This window comes from Myotis daubentonii, chromosome 13 (assembly GCF_963259705.1).
Source record: "Myotis daubentonii chromosome 13, mMyoDau2.1, whole genome shotgun sequence".
Classification (NCBI taxonomy): domain Eukaryota; kingdom Metazoa; phylum Chordata; class Mammalia; order Chiroptera; family Vespertilionidae; genus Myotis; species Myotis daubentonii.
In genome coordinates, this window is record NC_081852.1 from 29,299,918 (window position 1) to 29,323,724 (window position 23,807).

The 23,807-nt window shown below is 37.5% G+C and overlaps 1 protein-coding gene across 2 annotated transcripts in view; it reads left to right on the forward strand.

Moving 5' to 3' along the window:
• RHOBTB1 (Rho related BTB domain containing 1) overlaps nt 1-23,807 on the forward strand; it is a 107,621-nt gene that overhangs the window by 14,047 nt on the left and 69,767 nt on the right. The gene's annotated exons all lie outside the window — the stretch shown is intronic.

Sequence of the window (23,807 nt, forward strand, 5' to 3'; positions counted from 1 at the left end):
GTTGAACTGGACTTGATCCCCAAGGTCTCATTCTTGTAATCTCAGAATCCATTATTATGATGTTTCTGTTTTCATTTTTATGTAATTCTGTTAGCTTTTGCCAAAAAGAAACATATCAAGGAGGGTTTCTTAAAAAAAAAAAAAGAAAGAAAGAAAGAAAATAATGTTCATGCTAGCTAAAATCACTGTATTCTTTTTCAAAGAAAAAACTTACATGAAATCAAGTATTCCTGATTTTTCAAAACTGCATATGGAGAAGTTGCTAAAACTCAATCTTGATTCCAGACAAAATCAGTACAGCATTTACACATTACCAGGCTAATGAAAAATCATATTTCAGCTTAAAATTTCAGCTTTTAGTCTACATGTAACTCTAAAACTCTTACAAGTAAAAGCTCTTAAAAGTAAGCATTATTGTCCATAAGAAGTTGTTACAGTAAAAGAAGAAAACTAAACAGGACAGGTATGGGCAATGCCTGTCCTGCCCTGACATTTCAAGGAGATCCTGGCCCAAGAACACAGGTCTCTAGCCCATGCAGCAAATGTAACCCTGAGGGAGAAGACTCCATTAGGTTGTCATGGTTTTGAAACATCAGCCATTTATACTTTCTAACTTATTCCCATGGCTCTGAACCCCGATTCACCTGCTAATCAGTTCATTGATTATAACTCTCCATACCATATACTTATATGTATATCTATATGTCTATACCAGTGATGGCGAACCTATGACATGCATATCAGAGGTGACACGCGAACTCATTTTTTTGGTTGATTTTTCTTTGTTAAATGGTATTTAAATCTATAAAATAAATATCAAAAATATAAGTCTTTGTTTTACTATGGTTGCAAATATCAAAAAATTTCTATATGTGACACGGCACCAGAGTTAAGTTAGGGTTTTTCAAAATGCTGACACGCCGAGCTCAAAAGGTTCGCCATCACTGGTCTATACTCATAGAGAGAAAATACAGTCTATATAACTCATTAGCTTCACAGATGCATTTCTTATTATAAAATAACATATTGGCATTCTGCTAGAAAGAAGCTTTGTAATTAATGTAAATATTGCCAATGAGATAATCTTCAAGACATAGAACTCCAGCCACATGTACAGAAGTAGAAGTTCCATTTCTGGAACATAGGACTAGAGAGTTATTTCTCATCTATATTTGCTTATATAATACTAGAGGCCCAGTTGCACGAAATTCGCACCCTCCAGTCTGCACCCTCTCCAATCTGGGACCCCTCGAGGGATGTCCAACTGCCCGTTTAGGCCGAATCCCATTGTGACACCCCTCTCACAATCCAGGACTGCTGGCTCCAACTGCTCACCTGCCTGCCTGCCTGCCTGATTGCCCCTAACCCAGGGGTGGGCAAACTTTTTGACTCGAGGGCCACAATGGGTTCTTAAACTGGACCGGAAGGCCGGAACAAAAGCATGGATGGAGTGTTTGTGTGAAATAATATAAATTCAAAGTAAACATCATTACATAAAAGGGTACTGTCTTTTTTTTTTTTAGTTTTATTCATTTCAAACGGGCCAGATCCGGCCCGCAGGCCGTAGTTTGCCCACGGCTGCCCTAACCGCTTCTGCCTACCACCGGGACCACCCCCTAACCACTCCCCTGCCAGCATGATTGATGCCTAACTGCACCCCTGCCAGCTCAATCACCCCCAACTGCCCTCCTCTGCCAGCCCAGTCACCCCCAACTGCCCTCCCCTGCCGGCCCGGTTGCCCCTAACTGCCCTCCCCTGCCAGACCAGTCACCCCCAACTGCCCTCCCCTGCAGGCCTGGTCGCCCCCAACTGCCCTCGCCTGCCAGCCTGCTCGTCCCTAACTGCCCTCCCCTGTAGGCCTGGTCACCCCCATCTGCCCTCCCTCACCTGCTGGCCTGGTCGCCCCTAACTGCCCTCCCCTTCTGGCCTGATTGCCCACAACTTCCCCCCCCTGCAGGCCATCTTGTGGTCACATGGGGGTGGCCATCTTTGACCACATGGGGGTGACCAGCTTGTGTGTTGAAGTGATGGTAATTTGCATATTACCTCTTTATTATATAGGATAACCACTCCCATACATGTTATCACAAAGCCTTTCCTACTCCACATGAAAGGGAACTAATGCTTGCAAGAAACAATGATGGCCTTACATTGTCCTCAGAGAAATAGTTATTTGTGCAAGTTCACCAGCCAGAAAGTAATAGAGATGAAATTAAAACTCAGGTCTGACCAATACCCTTACAAATAAACTTGTATCTTTACTTTGGATATACTACTAGCAACAGGCCCTGACCAGGAGACACAGATAACATTTATTTCCTGGCTGCTAGAGAATAAACATTTGCTGAATGGACTATTGGCTATTTCTTCTAAACCCAAATCTCACACCCAAGAAATGGGTGTTCTGTAACTGGCACTCTTTTATCTTCATGCATATGGGAAGAAACCTTGTCTGATAATTTAGTTATACATCTATTTTGGAATCTGACTTTTAAATGAATTCAACACGAAGATATCTGCTTATAGTAAACTTAAGAATTCAATGTGTACTACTTATCTGGCCATTGGGAAATTTTAAAGACGTTATTTCATTAAGCAGTTTCATAGTTTCTGTTATTACCTATTTATATCTCTTTATTTGATATGGCTACATAATTATGAGCCCAGTTCCCATTATTACATTTTGTTAGTTGAAATATAGTTTTGTTTCCAAATGTATTTCATATTATTTACCTAAAACTAATCTGAAAGGTCTTCTATCTACTTAATTGGAGCTATTTGTGATAGAGGTGAAGGGTATTCCTAACTAATTATAAGCCTAGTGATGCACAGATGAAATATTTTGTATTTTGGCTATACATGTTAGGTATTAGGAGTAATACATTTCATGTTATGGAGATATAAAAAATTCTGGAGGTTATTTTTTTTTTACATCTTAAAGAATTATAAGTGTTAAACAGCATTTAAGTCATTTAGATTTAACTTAATGAGATCATTCTTCCATCTTCCAGTAGCTGTTTTACCTCAACTGTTTCAAACATTAGAATATTTTCTTAAGAAAAGATTATCCACTGAGTCAAACCAGCTAGGGCAATTATCACTGAAGATTAACATTTTATAACCTAAACAGGAATTAATTTCAGTGTTTAACACACCTCCTCACTTTGAATAAATTCTAATATCTAATTCAAATCTCTTCCAAAATAACCTACATCTTCTCCTCTGCAAGTAATGTAATACCAAACTATTTTCCTTATTCTTGATTTTTCATTCCTTTAGTGCTTGGTCTGAATCTATAATTAGGTTATTATTTTCATTACTTTCTAATCAGCTATTTTTGAACCAGTGGAAAACTTTAAATAAAAAGTGAAAAATAGACCTCTTCCATATCAAATGGATGATCTGCTTGACTCTAGATTCAGGTGCTAATATTGTCCTTAATTACATTATTACTACTAATAATGGCAATGAGAACAATGTTCGATAACAGCTAGCTACCTTGAGCTAATCCCTGGAAGAGCTTTACATATATTATTTATATTTAATCATCAGAACAGTTCTCTGAAGTTTTACCAAAATAAAAATGGTGAGTTACTCATAGAGTCTGGGACATTTCTTCTGGTATTGACTTTACATGTCCATGAATATTTTTACAATGATCTTTTCAGCATTTAGTTGATTATTTTTTTGTTGTTGCTTGGTCCAAATGCAGTTTGGATAATATAGAATGAACATAGAAAACCATAGCATTAATCTTGAACTGTAAAAGCCCTATTTGTATTGTGACACAAATATAAATGTAAAGCAAGCAGAAAAAATGCTATGTAAGCTCTTTTCTGAGCTTGGTATTGTTAGAAAATGTTTAACTCTTATGTTATTCGGTAACTTTTCCATTGTGTGTACTGTAAGTGCAAAAGGAATTATGCTAGGGTCAAAAATGATTCTGAAGTTTCATAGTGAACCATTTTTATCAAAAATTTATTAGTTCCTCAGGTATATGTGCACCACTGAACTTAATTACCAAGAGCCATGGAATAGAGAGTTAATGTTCAATACAGGTCTGAACTGATCAGCAAATATTTGATATAAGGTATTACAAAGAAAAAATATTTTATTAACATTCCTTGTCTCTTGAATGAGTTATGATTGAAATAATGGATTTATATATCTAAAGAGGGTAGCATTTTGTTGTGCCAAATATAAACTCACATCAACCCCACTATATTCAAAACTAGGAAGCATTTTTTTAAGCAGTGGAATAATTAGAATTGTTGACAACAATCACATATTTTTATTATAGTACTGGGAGAAAAGTTGATACTATTATAGGCAAATGATCACTGATGGCATTTTACTAAATGACAGCATAGATAGCAAGTTTCGTCCATAGCACTGAATGATCCCTCTACCAGACAGAACTGGAGACCACACTGGAAACTCCCCTAGGTGATAGTTTTACCCATCTGGCCTTGTATGAATCAACTAAGCAATTGCCCCGGTTTGCATAGTCTTTCCTTGGGGACATCAGAACTGAGATGGGTAAATCTGAAGTGCTATATATAGTCTGCTCTCACATCGGGATGGGAGGAGAGATTATCTCTATTGCTCCATATCCACAATTCCTAAAAGTACAGCCTAAAAGTGACGCTAAAGAGGTAGGTCAATGTCATTGTACAATGATTAGTAAACAACTCAAAAACTAAAGACTCTCTGAAAGGGACCTTAGAGGTCATGAATGATGGTCCTATCTTCTTCTGATGACTGCAGTGACACTGAAACACCACTGATGATAGGAATCTCTTGGCCTCCCAATATCAGACTGCTCCAGTTCACAGAAAGTCCTTGAATGAAACTATAATGTTTCTCTCTGTAAATTCCATTTAGTCCTAGATACGAGCTTTTGGTCAAATGAAATGTTTACTTCTTCTTTGGTAACAAGTTCCTTTCCAATACTTCCCATTCTCTCTCTTTTCTTACTTCGATCTCCTTAGTCACTTTCCTCTGAACGTGCTCCAATTTTTTTAACATTTTGCAAACTCAGAGTATAATCTAACCTGCACAGGATAAAACAAAATTAGCAATAGCTTTATTCTAAGCACTGTCTTTCTCTTAACACTGAATCTGCTTTTGTGGCAACTATATCAGAGTGACAGTTGAAATTCCTAAGTGCTTAAATATCTAAGCCAAGTCACATGTACCCCATCCTGTACTGTGTAGTTGGGTTTTTACATTTTTGTTTTGGACCTCCATAGACTTCACCTTTATTTCCATTAATGTTACCTCATTAAATGTGTTCCATCCCAACAACTTATTTTTTTTCCTTCAAATTTGGAATGTCTAGTGTATTCTAATTCTGTCACCTCACTCTCTAGAAATCCTAACTTACTGCATTGGTAAACCTGACTAGCATACTTTCTATTTATTCTAATTTCTATTCTAATGCCTGATGTTTTCTTAATGTTGACAGTAACAGAAATGAGGCATCACCATTAGAAATGTCCTTCCAGACAGACATTGATCATTCATTGTTATCCTCTGGGTATGGCTATTCCACAAGTTGCCAAACACCCTTGATTTCTAGCTCATACTAGTATTTCTTCATATTAGCCACTAGGATGCTATGTGATGCTTTGGCAAATATTCTGTAGAAGTCCACATATATTAGTTACCCCCATTCCCCACACTGGTTAGCCCCACTAGTTAGTCCAGTACCCCTTTCAGAGAAGAAAATGATGTTCACCTACATGATCTATTCCTTGCTGAATCATTTGGATCCCAGTTATGAGCCTTCTTATGGTTGAAGTAAGGCCCACAGATACGTAGGTTTTGAGAAACTTTCCCCCTCTCCCTTTTTAAAATCACACTCACATTTGCCAATCCTTTGCCTATTATACACCTCCCTTGCTTTCCACAGTTCCTCAATGGTGTTCAGCAAGGGTTCAGTAGCTTTCATTTACCGTAGTGTCCTCAGCATACTCACGGTCTCTAGAATTGGCACAGTGTCTAAAACATAAGTGGCATCCTGCTATTTTTAAAAATTAAAGCACACAAAATTTGATATTTTGGTGGCTGTATTCATGTTTTAAAACTCTGAAATAGAAATTATAAAATTCATTTGTACACTACATTAGAATTTGAATTGGGCAAAGAAACACTCCCACATCTGACTACATGCTACATCTATTTAACACCCTTCCAAGCTATCTTCCTGTGGTAAATGATATTCTCTGGGTTCTTAGAAAGCTTATTTGCATTACATCCAGAGACAGTGTGGGCTCAGATGGAGCCATATTTGAATTGTTTGGCACAAGAAAAAGGAAGAGAAGAGGTCGGGTGGCATTAAAGGACCTAAGAGGAAGGGGATAGGGCTTTGGAGGAATAGAAAGGGATAAGGTTTCCAATCCAGTCCCTTGAGACCTCATTCCTCTGTGCCCCTCTGACTGGAGTCCTTCTGCTTCCCCTTTTTCCTCCAGGGCCAATTTCTCTTAGGTCCTGGCCCCTCTTCCACTAGTATAATATAATCTAACCTTTCCTTAAGAAAATTTAAGCCAGAAGGACAAAAGAATTTCACGTGGAAGAGTTTCTAAAGATAACAAGTAGAAGGTGGTGATGGACAAATCTCACATTTCAATAAATCTGGGTAATTACTAGTAATGGCGATTGTTCAAAATAATTATAAAAACACCAATACTGTCTCTTGGCCCCAGAGTTACAATCATTTCTACGTGATCAAGAAGTGAACACCCAAGGACACAGCTCCCACCAACCAGAATCCTTGAAGACATCTAGAATATAGGCTTCTTCTTACACTCTCTTTATTCATCTCTTCCCTCTTAGCAATAGTGGTCTATCATTTCCATTCCAAAGATCATCCACTGCTTAACATAGACTAAGGAAATAGAAACCTGTTTTCTTTCTCAGCCTTCGATGTTACCATCATCTCTAAGCTGCAGGTCCATCTTTAATTGGATCATTGTGCTCCTTAAACTTAAAAAAAGAAAAAAACAGACAAAAACATATGTAGCCTGAGATTTTTTTTAATTGGTTTTAGGCCTGGCCAGGTGGCTAAGCTGGTTGGAACACTGTCCCATACACCAAAAGGTTGCAAGGTTGAGTCAAGTCCGGTTAGGTTACAGGTTTGATCCCAGGTCTGGTGCATATGTGAGTCAATTGGTGTTTCTCTCTCAGGTTAATCTCTCTCTCTCTCTCTCTCTCTCTCTCTCTCTCTCTCTTCTATCCCCCTCCATTCCTCTAAAAGCAATAAAAACATAACCTTGGGTGAGGATTTTTTTTTAAGGTTTGGGGTATATTTAGAACTTTTGCAAACTTCTCAATCTTTCTAAGGCATTTTCTCTTTCAAATTCTCATGCTATAGAATTCTTCTAATCTGTCCCCTGAACTTTTAAAAATCTGTTCTCATAAATTTGCCATATTTGTCTGATAATTTTCGACTTCCCCTATCCCATCACAGTTTTTAGAACTATATATATATATTGTTCTATAAAATGTCTGTTACTTTCACATGGTCAACCAGTTCCCCTTTGTTAGAATTTGGTTTTATTTATTTATTTTTTTTTGCAATATCAGTTCCCACATTCATTTCCCCAAATTTCTGGACAATAAAATTGCCAACAAGGCAGGTCCATGACCTATCAGGTGTAGTGAGTTTAGCTGAAAATGAATTTCAGGATGGTTGGTTAGAGTCTACTATCAATACTGTATCTCATAAGACATTTAATATTAAGACTTTATTCTACTATTATTGATATACCATAATAATTAATGTAATGAAAAAATAATCAAAGGACAATTCCTAAAATAATCTACATTCATTCATTCATTCATTCAACAATTATTGAGGACCTATTATGTACAAAACATAATAGTTTGAAGAACCTGAGATGCCAAAATGAAAGCAAATAATACACTACTTAGAAAGAGTAAGTTTCTTTGAATACCAGGAACCCCTAATATGGTATCTAAAGAGTAATAGAATATTCAACAAATGTTAAATAGATGGACAAATAGATGATTTATGAGTAACTCTTCACAATATCACCCTAAAGTCATGAAATTTTCTTAAGGCAGAATATTTACTAGTATGTACAAAAACTTCATTCTAGTATCAAGATTTAAATTCTCCTTTAAGATTTTAGAAATGAAAGACCAAATTAATTTCTGCCTATAAAGTAAGATTACAATAGATATTATCACTAATTTTTCAAGTTTTACATAAAAAAGATTGACCTGAGGGTATTCTAAATTGGATCTACCATGTAAAAATCAAAAGTTGCTCTTTCCTCTTTACCTTGAATTAGTGAAGCTTCTTGGTCCAGAAATAAGTAACAATTTGACAACTTTTGAAATGTTTGCTTATTTTCCTCTATACAAATTAACTTTACAAAGAAATCCTGGAAGAAGCTGGGGGTTTTAGTTTCTGGAGCACTGAAAGCCGAAAGCTTAAATTATAAACAGTGACTAACATATTAGTCAGAGTAAGCAGCTGTTCCTTAATAGGAAAAGAAATAACATGTTTAAAATACTGTAGGAAAATTAGGACAGACCAAATAACATTTTATCTGCTGAGAGTGACTCTAAATTAGGTGACCCTAGAAAAGTATGCAATGTAAATATTTTTTTAGGATTATACAGCTATTCTGGAAGTAATTTTAATTGCCTTCCTTAGTAAAAGTTGCATAGACAAGATAATTTTCCAGTCTTCTCAAATTTCTTGATGTTTGAGACTTTATATATTTTCCATGTGTCCCCTAGAGGGCAGTGATGACCTAGAACACAGGAAAGGATTTTCTGTCAGTGTCCTCTCTGGCATCAACTTTCACTCCAGTCCCTTTACCATTTCTCACAGATCTGTCTTCCATAAGCAAGTTGGCAGTGGTAGGTTTATTTCTGAGTACAGAACTAGCAAAAGCACTAAATATTAGAAAAGGAACTTGCATGAAGTATATTTTTACAGAGAGAGAAAGAAAAGAACATTTTATGAAGATTATATTTTGTTTGCGTATATCACTTAATACACACATGCACGTTGCACACATACACACACCCTAATTGGTTCTTTTCATGCATTTTGAAGTCGAAAATGATGTGAGACAGTTGTGTCAAGGCAAAGAAATTAAAGTTTTTTCCTTTAGTTGGTTTGAAACAACTCATGGTATTACTGAATGCCTATTAACTCATCCAGGAGTTACCTAATGTGTAAGATATTATATTACAAGATACACTGATAATGTGAGGAACAAAGAAACTAATGCTGGGAGCTTATAATTAAGAAAGTGATAATTGCATGACACAGGAAAGGATGACACAGGAATATACTCAACTAGCTGTTAACTTTGGTAGCAATGTAACATAAAAAACATTTTATAAATGTTTTGCATTTCTTTTGGAGGCTCCAAAAACCTTGTCCGGGTCCAACAGGACACATAACTTTATATTTAAAAGGTGATGAGGAACCACAGGAAGCTTCCTAAATAGGAAGGGAGAGCCTGAATGTGCGCTTTTCTAATGCTGAGGTTTTCAATTTTAGTTAATGTTGCTATTTAAATATTTTATTCTGCTCACAGACATTTTTATGCAAAGGGTGCAACTTTCAAAAGAGCCTGTTATGCAAGGCTGTCCTAAAAGCCTCTTATAATACCTAGGTATTTATCTTCCAGGATCTCTTTTATTGTATTTGGGTTATTTGCTGATTAAACTTCTTTATTTATTTTAATCTTGTGAAATTGGGAGCAAGATGCAAACCTCAAGTATATGAAGAAAAAGATTAATGATATCAGAATTATAATTCAGTCAATATTTACTAAGCCACTTGAGTTTTCTGTGGGAGGCAGAGGGTAATAATATCTGTCTACCTGTATAGCAGAGTGGCTCTGAGAATATTCCTGCCATAACTTTTGGTCAAACCAAATGATATGGTTTGTTTATGTGATTGCTTGTTTATGCAGATGTCTCTGGCTAGAAATTATACGTATTTGCAAAACCTCCTGGGGAAACTCTGCCATCACATCTGTAGCCGTGGTCTGCATTACAATCAATAGTTTATTGAGATGTTGGAAAATAGACTCATTTCTAACAATATGGATGATAATTATTTATGGTGGTTTAACATTAGATTAGGAATGACATATTTGTTTAAGCATATTAAAAATGGTGGATATTTTCAGTGACACTGCTTTAAAGAATTAGAGTAGCAGAACCAGTATTGTCAGTGTACAGGTTAAAGTTTATGGCACCAGGACCAACTCAAAAAGGGGACAAACTAAAAGGAGACATATGTAATACTCTTTGTAATACTTTAAGCAATAAAACAATTTAAAAACAAGGGACAAACTGTTACAATTAGATTCTTAAACTGATATTTATTTCTATTTTCCCAGATTGGACTAAGCCCACTGTTATTTCCAGGGCTACAGTAAATCATCTTAAGACTTTATCAAAGGATAGTTGTGATTCTAAGTACTTGTCAAGTGGTCAATTTCTTTAGAAGAAAATAGAAAATTATGACTGTTCGAAAAAGACCTAGACATTTATATGAGACAGTTTATGAGAGGAAGGAAAAAAAACACTACATAATTTGCTTCTTCTTGGAGGTGTGAAAATTTCTTCCAAAAGGAAAAATATAAATATAGATATATATTGTTTGGCCCGGCTGGTATGGCTCAGTGGTTGAGTGTTGACCCATTAACCAGGAGGTCACAGCTCCTTTCCAGGTCAGGGCACATACCGGTTGCAGCTAGATCCCCAGTTGGAAGGGGGAGGTGCAGGAGGCAGCTGATGGATGATTCTCTCTCGTCATTGATATTTCTCTCTCTCCCTCTCCCTTCCTTCTCTGAAATCAATTAAAAAAAAACATATTTTTAAAAAACTGTTTGTAGAAAGAGTAGGTATAGGAGCCAATTTTGACTCCTAACTTTACTTTGCATTTGCAGTTTGAGATGTATCTATAAAATGGCTACTATTAGACATTCATCATTTATGTCTCCTGCCATTTCTATGTAATTATATTTAAAATGAAAATATAACCATTGTGTATATTTTGATACATTATTTGTAGAAAATAGTCTCTTTTTTTCTGTTGGGAATTGTTACATTGGAAGTCACGGATAACCAAGTGATTCTAATGTTGGTTCCAACAAAAAAAACTACAGCCTACTAACAAAACGTAAGCTTTATAATCAGCAGACATTTTCTATCATGTAGCTAATTTTGAGTTTCTATCATGTAGCTCATTTTGAGTTTCTGGATGTGAGGGGCAAAGAAATTGTCAATTTCTTTGAAAAAAAACATTATAAACAATCGTTACATTAAATAGTATTGTGATAATATATTAATAGAGTAAGAGCCTACCTTGCGTAGAATGCAGAGCTTGTAAAAGCACTTCCACACACAGCAATGCTGATTTCAGGTGAGTGTAGTTAAGCCCATTCCAGACATTTCTAAGAATTAGAGAGCCATAGGGGGTTTCCCAAGGTCACATAACTTGAAAATTGCCAAATGCTTCTCAGACAAGATCTCCTCACTCTGACCTAGATCTATGTGACATTATAGTGAGGTAGTGCTTAGTACATGATTGCACTCATTTTATTATATGAGGCAACTTTCTCATATGTCGATGGAACACATGCAGAATGTTGCTCTTAATTATGTTCCAGGCAATGTATTCAATGCACAGATCCCCTTTTTAGAGAGGAGAAAGTGGAATCCCAGAGAGGTTCAATACTGCATCTAGAATCACACAGCTCGTGAGCAGTGGAGTCACAGGTGTCCGGCTCCAGAGCCACACTACCTGTCGGAAATGGACTTTCCTTCCAGTGCATTACTAGATGGGGTTTTTTCTAAACTGGGCCTTCACTCCCCTAATGGTTTATTTTTAAAATGTCACGCAGTTCTGTGCTTTTTTTCCTCACTGTTGTATGTTTTCACTGGATACAAGGTTTTCTACGAGCTCCAAATAATGTTGGTGTGGTCTCTCTGTTTTGAGTGTAATTCGCATGGCATGGCACAGTCTCTTTTGAACATCACTGAAGGACCAACTGAAGTAATCCAGGAAGCCAGCCCCAGGGCCCTCTAAGAATGAGGGCCACTCACTCCTCTTCCATTGGTTGGTTCAATGGTAGAAGAAAAAGCTGCCCTGAGTAAAGCACACTGGACTCTCAGTACAGGGCAGAGTTATGACTCCCTACCCACAAACCCAACCCCAAGTCAATAAACAAATAAGGAAGAGCTACAGGATGAGAACTGAAAAAGACTGCAGTCCTGCTCTTGCCACATGATGGTGACAGGGCATCTTCATGAAGTGGCAATGACAAGTTCATAGGTACTAAAGGTAGTAAACAACAGAGCAGCAGTCAAGGGCACCAAAGGATACAGGCCAGTGAGGGCAGTCAACCTGCCATTACTGCCTAAAAGGCCACCAAAAATGCAATCCAATTGCAGTTTATTACAAGTTTTTCGTGATTTGGGCTATGATTGCCAGTAAATAAGAAAGTATCAGATGGTGGGGGCATGATACAAAAAGTAAAACCTCTCTCCTGAGTATTCCCAGTTTAAATATTTGGTCTAACCAAATAGTTCAAAGTCTCAGATACTATAAATATTACTTTGGGAAAAAGCAGTCATTTGTTTGACACAATGTGTTATGTTGCAAATGCAGATGATTAGATTTCCAGTTCTCTAAGGGGGTACTTTGTTCCTGTGAGCAGCTTATTTACAACTGGCATAAACCACATGTCTGGCTGTGGACGTCAGACTCTGTTGGATTATTTAGACAAACATACTATTTGATTAAATTTACGAGTGTAATCAATAGGGGGTTCTGGTTGTCACATTAATTACATTCTATGGAAATTCTATGGACGCATCATTTAATTAAAATTTTCACTTAGTACTTATCCGAGTATAAGAAATGTCATCATAGTTTTTTTGCACATGGTAATAAAATCATTGGTACATTACCAAGATTAAATCATGAAAAAATATCTACCCTTCTGTTTTCCTTCCTGCTAAAATTATCGAGCTTCTTATGGTACCACCTGTGATGACAGGCAGGATAAACAGAATTTCAAAGCTTTCCACATCTCCATGTCAGAACAAATGAGTATTTCCAGTCGACAATTTATCATTATAGCATTTCAGAGCCTTATAGCTAATTCTTAAAAACATTAATAACATCTACCTTTACTGAGTGCTCAATATGTGCAGTGAATATGTTAAGAATTCCACTTACATGATCTTATTTAATCTCAGAGGAACATTTTGAGGTTTCTTTCCATTATACAGATAGAGAGAGTAAGGCACAGGTTATATAGATGGTAAAGGCTAGAGCCAGGATTCAAACTCAGATATGACTCATTCTGAGGCCCTTCTAGTCTAGTCCACTTTGTATTTCATAAATACAGAAACAGGCCCAAGGGATAACCTAACCTGTCTTTCCAAAGGGCACACAGCTGGACACTGACAGACAAAATGAGGGCTCAGGTTTCTACCAGTTATCTTTAGTGCAATGAGCCATCACTATAGGCCTAAAATATTCAGCTTTTTATCTTGTTGCATTTCTTTTTCAGCATAAGGCATCCAGAGACATGTAAGTCATATCCATTATCACTGCTGTCTGCGTTGTATAGAGCAATCACATTTTTAATGGACCCTGTCTGAGTCCTTGCTTGTCTGCATAGCTCTTAAAGAGGTCTGGAGTGAATCTATTGCTTCTTAGTGGCAGTCAGCATTTGTCATAGCTCCTCACATGGTAGAGTTGGATTTCTGTGGAATCCAACTCTCCCTTATCTCTGGAAACTTTCTCCCCAAAAATGTCATACTGTAGCTCCTTACTGCAAGAATAAGAACTGTGACTGCTTCATTAAAAGTCTCCTATTTTAAACAGCCCTAAGCTGGTCATGCCTTTTTCTTACTTTAAATGCTCAGATAAACATTTTGGTGTTTGTTTTTATTATGAATGGGTATAGAATTTTATCAATCGCATTATCTGTATCTGTTGAGATAATCATGTGATTTTCTATTCTAATATCATGATTTACATTATGGATTTTTTTAATGTTAAACCAACCTTGCATTACTGACAATTTGGCCTTAATGTATTATCCTTTGCTAAACTGCTGGGTTTAGCTAATACTATTTTTATTTGCTAATATTTTATTCAGGATACGTGTCTATGCTCATGATGTCCTTGTCAGGTTTTGTGATGAGTGTTATGCTGGCCTCATCTTGGTTCAGGTGGTGGTGAAAAAGGTACTTAGATATATTAAAAGTCATTGAACTCAAGATATTAGACATTTTACTGTATATAAATTACACTTGATTTAAGTACAATTATTAAAAAATCATTCAGATGGCTTCACCTTGCCCTGAAACCAAATTCATTAGAATGGCATTCAAGGCTTCTGTCTCCTTGGACAGCTGAATCACCTTTGTCACTTCACCTATTACACGGCTATTCAAGACTACTTTTAGTTATTCAAAACCATCATATTCTTTCATACTGTCAGAACTTTGCTCTTCCTTCAGAACTGAATGCTCTCTTCCATGCCTCTCTTTCTCCACCTGGGAGAATTCCTTTCATCCCTCAAGGTTAACACAAACAATGCTCCTTCTAGGATTTTCTGGAAGATTCTGCTCCCTTCCCCAGCCACCTGAATGAGTTAATCCCTGCTCTGTGCTGTCACTACACTGGACACACACCATTCTAACAAACAAAACGGGTCCTGTGTGTAAGTATTTCTGTTTCCTCAGTGAGGTTGAGAGCTCTTCTGAATCTTTTTCTCATTTTTGGATATCCAGGGCCCAATGGCACCCAACAGGGGTAATTGGCAAACTTTATTAAAAGAATAAGTATGTCCTCCAATACTAAATTAGGGGAAGGGAAAGATTATAACATGGTAAAGTTGTTACCATTTAATAAAACCAATAAATGCATTAATACCTCCTCCAAAACAAAAGAAAGATCTAGCATTATGTTTATACATCACTGTATAACAAATTAATCCAGAATGTGGAGGCTTAAAACAACCATTTCACTTATTTGCTTACAATTCTACACACAGAAGAGTATTACCAGCTTATTAAGAAATAAGGCCCAACTGTACAACTTTTGTAGAATCCCACATGATAGTAGTTCATTACTGTTCATGAAGAAAATTCGTGGCTAAAAATTGTTATGAATTTAATAATACGTTTAAATGAAAAATACCTCATCAACCATGATAGCACACACTTAATTTTCAATATAGTGATGTTATTTTTTAAACAACAAGTAAGATTGGTGAATATGAATTCTTGTTTCCTTTGCATTAAACACTGGACCCATTTGAGTATCCATCACTGACAAGTTACCAGACCACAAATTTAGACTAAGAGAATGCTTTTCTAATAACTGGGTCACTCCTTCCAATTACAGTGTTTTACAATTAGCACTGCTGGTATATACTAGACTGGCAATTTAAGAGAATGTATTTGTGCCAAGTAATGATAGATGGCAATTATCTGTGGTTTGGGAAAACTGAGGGCAGTTACTCCTAGAATAATTGACCACAGTGACCCACATGTCTGCCCAATCAGAAGGAAGCCTCCATGTTAAGTTGTGTGGAATGACTTATCCACCGTTTTTGTATTATTTACTCTGATGTCCACAAAGTGTGTTCAGTGAAACACTGTGGACTGTTGGTTACATAGAAGGGTTACTTAGTCTAATATGAATGGGCAGCCCAAAACAAGACTATTTCTTCTTATAAATGCATAATTTCTTTTCACATATAAATGCCCTGAGAAGTCTTCCAATAAGAAATATAACTTTATTTCATCTGTTAGCCACCTCAAATGTGTTATTGAGAAGAAACTTCAAGTCCAGCAACAATCAAACGGTACAAGCAGTAATGCTCATAAGATGAACAGTTGTGACAGGTTCCTTTTTATAGAAAGCGGAAGAACTATTTATGTTCACAGTAGATGTTATATCACCTTTACTATTCACACACACAAAAGTACTGTTTGTATTGAAGTATTGAAAACTGCTAAGAAAAAAGTGATTCAGATATTTCTTCTTGTTATCTGTGAGTGTCATATTTAGTGTCCATCTCACACAAAGACCACTGTCCCTTCAGGTGCCATGTAACTTAGAGAAATGAGTGAGAGACCCAGATCTTCAACGAGGAATCTGGGTTGGCCAAGAATTAAGAAGAAAGAAGCATCTCTTTTGAAGTAATGGGTTCTTATGTGTCCAGCTTATTCCTCCTCTGGATAGATGTGGATATTTAAACATCAAGGTATATTCTTTACTTGAGTAATTGGGAATGATACACTTATAGGAGCCTAAGTCCCTGCCTTGCCCATACTGTCCATGTATTTAAATCAGACTTCATAATCACATCATCTGTTTAAATGGGCTGTGCTTTTTCTGCCCATTTTAACCTCCCCCTCTTATCAACCTGACATTGCTGCCACAAGGTGAAACCATTGTAATATCCCAATTGTTTCATTAGGTAGGAAGTAGAATAATAATTTATTTTTTATGGAAATATCAAGGAATTAATTACAAATTGCATTATTAGTTTTCTGATACATTATGGTGGTGAGGTGATATCACTCACAGACAAATGACCCTCGATGTTAGCCAGCTTGTCAAGAACCCTGCCAGTCCTAAAGTTGTCATCTCATGAAGATGACATCTCACTCTCTTCAACTAAACTTGACCTTTAACCTACCTGAAGTTTCTGAAATATAACGTATTAAGGTAATTTAATTTGATATTTGAATTTAAGAGGATCTATGGACCATTAGTCTTCTAATCACACAGTGTGATATTATGCATTGTAATCAGCTTTACTTTGAATGAATAGGGAATGGTAAATATGAAACGCTTATTATATGAAAGTAGATTTTTTTTTTCCTATGAGGAGTTCCTACTTTAAAATGAATAATATCTAAATGGGTATTTATTTGAGCCCTAGCGGGTTTGGCTCAGTGTCAGCCTGAGGACTGAAGGGTCCTGGGTTCGATTCTGGTCAGAGGCACATATCTCAATTGCAGGCTCAATCCCAGCCCTGGTCTGGGCGTATGCAAGGAGGCAACCAATCAATGTGTCTCTCACATCGATGTTTCTCTCTCTGTGTCTATCTACCTTCTTTCCCCTCTCTAAAAATCAATGGGAAAAATCCTGGGGTGAGGATTAAATAAACAAACAAATAAGCAAACAAATAGGAATTTTAGTTCTGGCAAGTGACTTGACCTTTCTGGTCCTTAGTTTCCTCATCCATGAAGTGGGGATGATAGTGGTACCTTCCTCATAGTCATTTTGAAGAGTTAATGTAAATGTGAAAGCATTTAGCACCCTGCCCAACACATAGTGGGTGTTTACTAAAATATTAACTAGTGTAATTACAGGCTAAAAAGTCAGGTGGTGATACTGGTGTTTATTTCTATTGTTCGAGCACACTAAGTAGCTTGCCTGTTTATCACACTTAATTCTTTGCAAAACATCTTCATGATGATCAATGTACTGCTGGCAATTGTTACAGTAGAACAAATAAAAACGTGAAACATAGTTTTCCCTTAAAATTGCAGCTTTGTCATAAGTCACACAGATGGCCTGTATATAAGCTAGAAGAAATTATAACTAAGGTGTCTTATAAAAGTTTTATCATTTATCATTATTAAAAATCATTTACTATGGCCTTCCTTACTGTTCAAGGCACTGTGGGATGAAAACATAATGATACTTCCATGTCTTTCACCAAAACTTCAGTTTCCTCTAAGACTGGTGCTGTGATGGGAAGTGAGATTTTGTGTTCTGATGTCAGGAGTCACCAGCTTATATTTACAAACTAAGCGATTATACTCCTTCAATATTGATCTGACATGTTTAACTGCTTATATCACTCACCTGCAATGCAGTTTAACTCACTTGTCCATAAAGGGGAGTTTACCAAGTGGTAAATTGGAGTCACATGAAATATTAAAGTAAATATGTTTACAGAGTTAAGGAGAGACTGCAATTGTATGCATTGCATCAGATGTTCTTGAGTCAGGTCCTCTGTGCTTTTAGATAAGGAACCATTATGAAAGGAGTGATGCCTATTAAGAAAAAGCCTCCCAATTCAGCTTTTTTTCTGGTGACTGTATGTCTCCTTCCAGGTCACTGGAATTTCTAAAAAATGTGTCTCCTTTTAAAGTGATACGTATACATATGTTAGTGTACTATGCACTAATTTACTTCAGAATATCTACATCTGCATGACCAGAAGATCAGGGTTAGAATTCTGGGTTAAGCAGAATTCTGGCTTCCCCTTCGCTGACATAAAGCAAGTCACTTACCTTCTAGGAAACTTCATTTCCCCCTTCTCTCATACTTGAGATAATAATTTTCAAGGCTGTCATGAAGATTAAGTGAAATGTATATTACAAATGTTTGGTAAGCAGAAAACTGTGATATGAACGTAGGTGGAATTATTTTTCTGAAGTGGGCTGTGTGTATATGCAGGCGCAGTCCATTTATTTTTCTAGTTTCTGCATGTAGTTTAGCTCACTTCTATAGATGGAAGAAAAAGCAGCAATTGCAAGTCATTCGCAGTGCAAAAACCTCAAATACTAAACTTTCTACTTTACGAGAGAACTTGATGGAGGCTATTATGTATAATGCTTACAGTCAGCATTTGGGGGATGAGTTATAGGAATGATTGATCTTTGGTACTCCCAAATCAAACGATACCTTGTGCTGCACATTATTTTTAAATGGCCTCATGATGAGTCCAATTTTACATTTACCAATGTGTATAGAGTTTCACATTTTACAAGACGTTTTCCACAAACACTATTTCATTTAGTCTCTTAACAACGTTTCAGAAAGTTATTATTCCTGTTCTCATTTCATATATGGAACTTTGAGTTGTTATAAATTAAAACTAGCACAGAATTACATGGCTACTTAGTGGGACAGCCAAATACAATCCCATTTTTTTCTGTGCTTTCAACTACCATGTGTTCCCTTAATGTGGGTTTGGGGATTTTTTTTTCCGCTTGTTTCATGAACAGAAACACAGTTCTGTGTTTGTTGTATGAAACAGTTGGTCAGGCAAGACAGCCTTAAACATGCTATGAGTCATAAATAGTTTCATTTATTTTTAATTAGGTAAAACCGAAGTCTAGCATTAACACCTTTTGCAAATATTAGGAGGAAACGTAGCTTATTCCTGAAACAAATGTCCCATCACATGCAGATTTTTTCCAGTACAGAATCATGTTGTACTCTAAAAACAAAACAAACAAAACTAAAATACACATTGTGCGTGAGACTGTTGTTTTTCTTCTTTGTATAGATGTGAATACATGTTTTCCAATTAGTAATGCCATGCCAACAAAGCCAGACATATAACCATAAAGGCTGTTTGCCTCCCTCTTACACATGCTGAGCTAGAGCTGTGGAACACCACCATCTTGGTAAGAGAGATTTTGACAGAAAGAAGAATATACGTAGAATTGTGGAACTTGTAAAATCACATTTTTTTTACAAAACTTGCCCCACCCCAACAGAAAACCTAATAAATGGATCCATACAAACCTGCAAAAATACGTTTAACATGCTATAAAAAAGGGATTTTTTTTGTTGATTTCCAGCTCATAGATTATAACCATTGGTGCCCAGTAAATTAGAAACTCCAACGTAAAAAGTATTTTTGCCTTCATAGACCTAACAACTAAAAGCACCCAGGATTTAATGCTTCTATCTTTAAATGGATAATTTTGGAAATTCCAGGATTGAATCCATTAGATTAAGGTTAGTATTCATGTGTTCGCCTATAAATACATATAAACATCTTTAAATTTATATATTTAATATAAACTCTTTTAAGTATTTATTTTCAAAAGCTTCTCCTAGAAACTACATCAATACTGACAGTGATAACTGAACTAAAAACCCAAGACTGGGGGATAAAATTTCCACCTGTAGGTTTTAGGTAAAGAACATCTCTTTCAGTTGATTCCCAGTTAAGAATAACAAAGATTGCCCTAGCCGGTTTGGCTCCGTGGCTAGAAGAGCATCGGCCTGCAGACTGAAGGGTCCCAGGTTCGATGCCCGTCAAGGGCATATCCCCAGTAGGGGGCGTGCAGGAGGCAGCCGATCCATGATGCTCTCTCATAATTGATGTTTCTAATCATCTCTCTCTCCCTCTCACTTCCTCTCTGAAATCAATAAAAACATTTAAAAAAAAAAAAAGAATAACAAAGATTACCCCAGAACAGTGGACAGAAAATAGAAGCTTCAGAGATCTCGGAGCTGGCTCCTGAGATAAATTCCCAAGTAGTCACATCCCAAATCCCTTGGGCTGAAGGGTTTTCACACTTTGCCAAATGAAAGACCATTAACACAGCCTGTGGCGTTTGGAAAGGAGAAGGTCTGTGGTGTGGTGGCGGGTAACCCATCTTATTGCCATTATCAACCACATGAAAGCTAGGGAAGGGGCCCCAGATGGAACGCCCCGCATCACCAGGCCCCAGAGGAGTCTGACAGCTGCGAGAAGCATCTCGTAGAGGCCCCGGGAGGTTCGGGTCATCCTCCGTTTGACCTGGAACGCTTAGCATTGACGGGCCACAGAGGAGGGTCAGCCTTACCTTCCTGCCATCATCAGCTGGAGCCTTTGGGGCGCACGCTCTCCCTGGCGCGGCGGTGGGAGCTGGGGAAGCTGGCACGCGAGCTGGTTCGTACAAGGGCGTCCGCGCTACAGCGCTGCTCACGTCCCGTGCCCAGAGGCCTTCCCCTGGTCAGTGGCGCAGAAGCGTTTCTGGAAAAGCCAGACGACCCGAGCATGCGAGTCCGCACGTGGGCCATGTCCCCAGCCACTGCATCTTTAGAGGACCGCCACGGCTGTCGTGAAAGCCACCGGTTCACGCCGGGAATCCTCGCGCACCGCTGTTTTTTAGTATCTTGCAACCAGACACATCGAGTCTTAAAAATGGGCGCAAGAGTGAGCTTCAAGCGTCCTCGTCTTCAAACCCTGGTAGGAAAGAGTCTCTGGAACACCTGAAACTCGCCACCTAAGGGAGCATCCTCTTTATAGGCACAGACAGCATCCGGGGACGAAAAGGCGACCACAGGGGTCTTCCTCTCCGGCGTGTGTGGGCTCTGCTGCTGTGTTGCGGCGCTTTGGCGGCTGGAAAGGTGTCTGCGCCTGCGCCTGAGCATGCGCAGAAGCCAGAATGGGACTTCTGGCGCCGCCACCACGTGTTGCTGGGCTTTGGGCGTCGGTTGCCAACCACTGAAATGCAGGTTTATGAAATAATACGGAAAAGACCCTCTCTACAGGAGTCTTATGTAAGTGAGTACGTGGGTGTGCTTTACGTAACTCCCTGAGAATGTTTTCTATAAACTGATGGCAATAGAAATGTTGAACAATAGTGATTGAACTTAGTTGTCTTGAGGTAGTAATTTGAAAAATCCTATGATCTGAGAATATACTTTTTAAAAAAAACTCTCAAAACTCAATAGTAAAAAAATAAACAATCCAGTTATAAAATAGGCCAAAGACACGAACAGATGTTTTAGCTAAGAGATTTGAACGGCAAATAAGCATGTGAAAGATGTTCGACATTATTAGCCTTTAGAGCAATGCAAATTAAAACCACAGTTAGTCGTCCCTACAAAACTATTGAACAACTGATTTTTTTGTTTGTTTAAGTAATAATACCAAATGCCAGGGAGAATGTGAAGAAACTAAACCTCTTTTACCTTACTGGTGGGAATGTAAAATGGTACAACCACTCTGAAACACAGTTTAACAGTTGCTTAACATATGACCCAGCAATCACATTCTTGGGCATTCATCCCAAAGAAATAAAAATCTTATGCTCACACAAATACCTGTATACAAATGTTTATAGAACTATTACTCATAGTAGCAAAATATTGGATACTACTCAAACATTCTTTAATGGATACATGGATGAAGATACTCTGGTATAATGCCAATTTACTTAGCAATAAAAAGGAATGAGCTACTGATATATGCAATGCCTTGAATGAACCTCAAGGGCATTGTGCTTGTTTTTAAAAAATCAATCTTAAAACATTATATATTGTATTCTCCCATTAATATAACAGTCTCAACGTGACAAAACTGTAGAGATGGACGACAGATGAATGGCTGGTGGGGTAGCATGATGAAGTGCTTTTGTGATAATGGAACAGTTCTCTATATTCATTGTGGGGATTATATTTTAATCCTATGACTTTGATAACTATTTACCATAAAAGCTAGTCAAAACGCTTTTACATCCACTTTTGTTCAGTATAATCCTGGAAGTATTTAAATATGCAGTGTTGGTTTAATTAAGCTTAAATACCCATTTTTATATTTAGTAAAATCAAATAGTATTGATTTTATTAGCAAACAACAATTTCAGTATACAGATGTGGGTTATTTTGTGGTAATAACAAGAACAGGGATAAATTCCGGAGTTCAATTTACTATTGTTCCTTTTCACTTCTTGTTGGCAAAGTAGAGACTGGTTTCTCCAACTTTTCTAGAATTGGGGGGAGGGTCATTTGTAAAATTTGAGAGCGACTTAGCATAATTATGGCAGCCTCTTTCTCAGGTCACTGCCTTAATATGGAAGGACTTTCTAGAATAGTGACTTTTCCCTGCAATCTTAATTGCTGTTTAACCAATTATTTTTTTCCTGAAAGTTCTTCTGGTCAGTTTCCCTCAGGTTTAGGCATCAACTGGGCAATTTCGTGATGACAGTTTTTCACCCCTATGGAAGCAGCATCCTTTAGAAGGCCTATCTGAGCCTCAGTGTCCCCTGGGTATGGAAGGCAAGCGACAACTGAATGGTAGTCTGTCAACTGGAGTCTTTGTATAGATGTCTTTTTGGGCCTAGCACCTACCTTGCTTAAGCATGCCACTTAATTTTTTAAAACTTATTATCGAGGAAATGAAAGAAACAGGAAAGGAAGGATACCAAAAAGCAGGTTAGTGATAAAATAAAGCCTTGGCACAAGCTGACCCAGGTACAAGTACAACTGTCAAAACCTTAGAAAACTACTCACTTCTGCATGCCTCAGTTGTATCATCTATAAAATGATTATGATATTAATTGTATCTTCTTCATCGGTTGTTGTGAGGATTAACTGAGCAAATACCTTTTCAACCTTCGAGCCCACTGCCTGCCACATATGATGGCTGCAATACATGCTGATTCCCATTTCTTTTGAGTTTCTACCCTAATTCTTAGCCTTGAGGATAGTTTGAAAAGATTAGGGACTGATAACTCCATTTCGAAGATGGTTCAATGAGGATGGCCTAAACAAAGCAGGTTGCCTGTAATACCTTTCCTTGCCAAAAATAAACAAACCATTGAATTTCACTATATCCTGAAGCCTCTGAGACATTCAGAGAGCACCAGGCAAGCCTTTGTCTCTGCAGGAAATATAAACCAGTGGGGAAGAGTAGGAATGCCCAATGGACTAGAACTCATCTGGGGACCTGGGAAGGGACAGTAAGTACTCCATCTGGGAAACTAAGAATGGTTTCCTGGAAGAAACTGAGGGACTGAGGGGTTTACTTTTAGGAATTTTCCCAATGTTCTGTTTCTTGGGGGATATGGCAAAGCCAGAGCCCTTGCAATAAAATATGGCTCCCTTTTCCCTAGCCCTCAATATCTCAGAACATGTTACTGGAAAACTCCTTGAGGACCAAGGACACGTTGCCATCTTTGCATACCCAGCCCTGTGTACACATCCTTCTAAATAAATGTTTATTAAATGAATAAATCCCTTTAAGGTA